Here is a 5025-nt window from a genome sequence, read left to right as displayed (position 1 = left end):
TACAATAAAGGACAGAGATGTTTTAGACATAACAAAAGCAGAAGATATTAAGAAGAGGTGGCAAGAATACACAGAAGAACTATACAAAAAAGATCTTCATGATCCATGATCCAGATAACCATGATGGCATGATCATTCACCTAGAGCCAGAGCCAGTCTGAAGTCAAGTGGGCTTTAGGAAGCATCACTATGAACAACGCTATGAACAAAGGAGGTGATGGAATTCCAGTTGAGCTATTTCAAACCCTAAAAGATGATGGTGTGAAGCACAAGCTGGAATCAAGATTGTCGGGAGAAATATCAATAACTTCAGATATGCAGATGCCACCACCTTATGGCAGAAAGCGAAGAGAAACTGAAGAGTCTCTTGATGAAAGTGAAAGAGAAGAGCGAAAAGCTGGCTTAAAACACAACATTCAAAAAACAAAGATCATGGCATCTGATCCCATCACTTCATGGCAAATAGATGGGGAAACAATGGAAACAGTGAGAGGCTTTATTTTCCTGGGCTCCAAAATCACTGCAGATGGTGACTGCTGCCATGAAATTAAAAGATGCTTGTTCCTTGGAAGTAAAGCTATGACCAACCTAGACAGCATATTAAAAAGCAGAGACATTGCTTTGCCAACAAAGGTCCATCTAGTCAAAGCTATAGTTTTTCCAGTAGTCATGTACGGATGTGAGATTTGGACCCTAAAGAAAGCTGAGCGCCAAAGAATTGATGCTTTTCAACCATGGTATGGGAGAAGACTTGAGAGTCCCTTGAACTGCAAAGAGATTCAACCAGTCCATCCTAAAGGGAATCAGTCCTGAATATTCACTGGAAGGACTGATGCTGAAGCTGAAGTTTCAATACTTTGGCCACGTGATGTGAAGAACTGACTCACTGGGACAGACCCTGATGCTGGGAAAGATTGAAGGCAGGAGGAGAAGGGGATGACAGAGGATGAGATGGTTGGATGGCATCACCAACTCAATGGACATGAATTTCAGCAGAGTCTGGGAGTTGGTGATGGACAGGGAAGACTGGCATGCTGCAGTCCATGGAGTTGCAAAGAGTTGGACACGGCTGAGCAACTGAACCAAACTGATGGCTTGAAATCCTAGGCTCTTAAGTGAGGTATGCTCTCTTCCAGAGATAATTTGTATTTGCTTCTGGTAGTAGCCTGAGGACACTGTTGACCTGGGACCAATATGGAACCCTAAGCGTCTCCAGTTTAATTCAGAAGTCTCAGGTTGATCTCCCAACTATATGCAGATCCAAGAGTTGGTCTCCTGTTTTCAGTGCTAGCACTTAAGGCAGCTTCACTTCATGTGTCTGCTCACAACACCTCTCATGTTTTCAGCTCACTGGTTTGCTTACCTGAATTAGGTTTATGTGACTGGAAATTTCCTTATTTTCCTGAACCCAAAAGTGCAATAAAACTTACCCACTTATTCAGGATCTAACTGTTTTCTAGAGGAGAGCTTTGGAGAATATAGATGACTGTATTGCCCAAAATGGAAGTCTCTTATATGAGGCTGGTTGGTTATTTATTTATTTGTTCCTGTATTATTTTTTAACATCAGTATCCACAGAAAATTTGCTTTATCTCTAATTTGGTTTATTATTATTCTTTTCTCACATTTATGGAACTGTCAGGAATACTTGACAGATCTTCTTCCCATAAGGAGGCAATAAGGCATTTAATTAATAGACCCCACATGACATATATAGCAAATATAAAATATACATACCCAAACCAAGGCATTCACCAAAGCTATCTGGGGAACTTTAAAAAGATATGAATACTAGGGTTCCAATCCTGGCAGTTCAGTTCAGTTCAGTTCAGTCGCTCATTCGTGTCCAACTCTGCAACCCCATGAATCGCAGCATGCCAGGCCTCCCTGTCCATCACCAACTCCCGGAGTTCATTCAGACTCACATCCATCGAGTCAGTGATGCCATCCATCCATCTCATCCTCTGTCATCCCCTTCTCCTCCTGCCCCCAATCCCTCCCAGCATCAGAGTCTTTTTCAATGAGTCAACTCTTTGCATGAGGTGGCCAAAGTACTGGAGTTTCAGCTTTAGCATCATTCCTTCCAAAGAAATCCCAGGGCTGATCTTCAAAATGGACTGGTTGGATCTCCTTGCAGTCCAAGGGACTCTCAAGAGTCTTCTCCAACACCACAGTTCAAAAGCATCAATTCTTCGGTGCTCAGCCTTCTTCACAGTCCAACTCTCACATCCGTACATGACCACAGGAAAAACCATAGCCTTGACTAGACGAACCTTTGTTGGCAAAGTAATGTCTCTGCTTTTGAATATGCTATCTAGGTTGGTCATAACTTTCCTTCCAAGAAGTAAGCGTCTTTTAATTACATGGCTGCAGTCACCATCTGCAGTGATTTTGGAGCCCAGAAAAATAAAGTCTGACACTGTTTCCACTCTTTCCCCATCTATTTCCCATGAAGTGATGGGACCGGATGCCATGATCTTCGTTTTCTGAATGTTGAGCTTTAAGCCAACTTTTTCACTCTCCACTTTCACTTTCATCAAGAGGCTTTTGAGTTCCTCTTCACTTTCTGCCATAAGGGTGGTGTCATCTGCATATCTGAGGTTATTGATATTTCTCCCAGCAATCTTGATTCCAGCTTGTGTTTCTTCCAATCCTGGCAAGTCTGTCTCAATTGGTCTGTCCATCAGTTCACCAACCCTATCTGCTTTACTAACATGGTATCCATTATTGTCCAAACCAAAGATGCAATTCTCTTCATTTTTAATTCAAGTAGAAAATATTTATTATATGGTTACATGAGAAGGGCAATGCAGTCAGTACTTTACTTGGATTATCTCATGCATTTATCACCACAAGGAATTTATCCTACATTTATCCTACAAGGAATATATCAGTATTATTTCCACTTTACAAATGAGGAAAGTGATATTCAAAACAGGCAAGTGACTTGATAAACAAATTAGCAGGAAAAGCTAGGCTGCTGATACAGAGAACCAAAATTTATTCAGGAGCTTATTTCTCATATTACAGTCTGGAGTCAACACAGCAGGTTGATGGCAACTTTGCTCCATGTGGGTGTTCACAAACCAGCTCCCTCCAATGTTTTTATTTACCATCTCTTATGCATTGCCCTCTGGAGAAGGCAATGGCACCCCACTCCAGTACTCTTGTTTGGAAAATCCCATGGATGGAGAAGCCTGGTGGGCTGCAGTCCATGGGGTCACTAAGAGTCAAACACAACTAAGCGACTTCACTTTCACTTTTCACTTTCATGCATTGGAGAAGGAAATGGCAACCCACTCCAGTGTTCTTGCCTGGAGAATCCCAGGGACAGGGGAGCCTGGTGGGCTGCCATCTATGGGGTCACACAGAGTCGGACACGACTGAAGCAACTTAGCAGCAGTAGCAGCAGCATGCATTGCCCTCATTCACGTGCTCAAAACTGACTTGGAGATAAGAGCCTAGGAAAAGAATGCCTACTGTTGAAAAGCCTCAGCCTAGATGGATACGTGTCTTCTCCGATTCTACTGGGGAGAACTGAGCCATGTGGCCACGCTTACCTACAAGGGATCCTGGAAACAGAGAGAGAGGCAAGGCAGCCCTGTGCCGAACCTCAATTTCATCACGATGGAAAAGCTACAGAGTGGTTTTGTATGGATAGTCTCTGATGTAATGAACATTTAGAAACTCTCACTTCCATCTAAGATGCCATCATCTCTCATTTGGACTAATTACTTCGTCTTCCAATGTCTACTCTAAATCTCTGTATTGCATTTCCCCACAGCAGTCGGAGTAATTAATTTTAAATATATGTCAGATTGTGTCCTTCCTCTACTCAAAAGCCCTTATGGCTTTCTTCTGATCTAAAATAAAATCCAAAGTTCTTAAAAATGCAGTCAAGTCCCAATCAATGTTGCCACTGACCTTGGCTCAGTCTTTATGTCTCTCTTCTTTCCATTGCTTACCCTGCTCCAGCCACAGTGGTCAACTCTGCTCTTTTTTAAGCAGATCAAGTAAGCGACCACCTCTGAGCCTCTGTACTTGCTATTATTACAGGAAGAAACCAGCCAAGAGAAACTCAAGAGAAAGTATTGTAGGAAGAGGGAAGACCTAGAAAAGTTGGAATGAAAGTGAGACTGGCATGTTTGAGGAACAAAAAGATGTCTAATGTGGATAGAGCAAGTGGACAAGAGGCAGTAGGTGACACAGATGGAAAGTTCAGTAGGGGGTTTTAAGGCAGGGTAAGGACTCTGGAGTTCACCCAAGTACAATGATGGGAAACCGTTGGAGGTTTTTAAAGAGTAACATGATCTAAGTTGTAAAAGCATTGTTCAGGATAGGTAGACAGTGGCCACAACCTGGAAGGGGAAGACAATTAGGATGCCCTACTTTAACCCACTCAAATATCTCCACTCTGCTCCCAACTAGTTTTTTTACACACACAAATTCTCTGTCTTATATACTTTTCATTTTCCCTAAATGTAGCCTCTTCCGTGGGGCTTCCTTGGTAAAAGAAGCAACCTGCCAATGCAGGAGATGCAGGTTCAATTCCTGGGTTGGGAAGATCCCCTGGAGAAGGGAAAGGCAACCCACTCCAGTATTCTTATGTAAGAAATCCCATGGACAGAGGAGACTAGCGGGCTATAGTCCATGGGGCCACAAAAGAGTCAGACATGACTTAGTGACTAAACAACAACCTCTTCCATGAATGAATGAATGAGTTTGTATCTTAACATTAATACACCAGAGGAGCTTATTTACATTCAATAAGCATTTAGTGAGCCTTAAAAAAAAATTGAAAGGTACAGTACTCTCCTGTGGTTAGTATACACATGACCAAGACACTCTCCTTGCCTTTAAGAAATCTAGTTCATTGAGGAAGACACTACATACACCTGTAACTAAAACACCAGCAAGAAGGGTTACAAGTGAAAGTTACAAGTGAAGTTCTATGGAATGTTCAGAGGATTGCATGATCACTTTCAGCTAGAAAAATCACTGAAAATGTCCTGTTTGAATGCGGTA

Source organism: Bos grunniens, chromosome 23 (assembly GCF_055505025.1).
Source record: "Bos grunniens cultivar Pamir isolate PY7600 chromosome 23, Bosgru_T2T1.0, whole genome shotgun sequence".
Taxonomy (NCBI): Eukaryota; Metazoa; Chordata; class Mammalia; order Artiodactyla; family Bovidae; genus Bos; species Bos grunniens.
The sequence above is the reverse complement of the archived record's forward strand: the minus strand, read 5'-3'. Positions refer to the sequence as shown.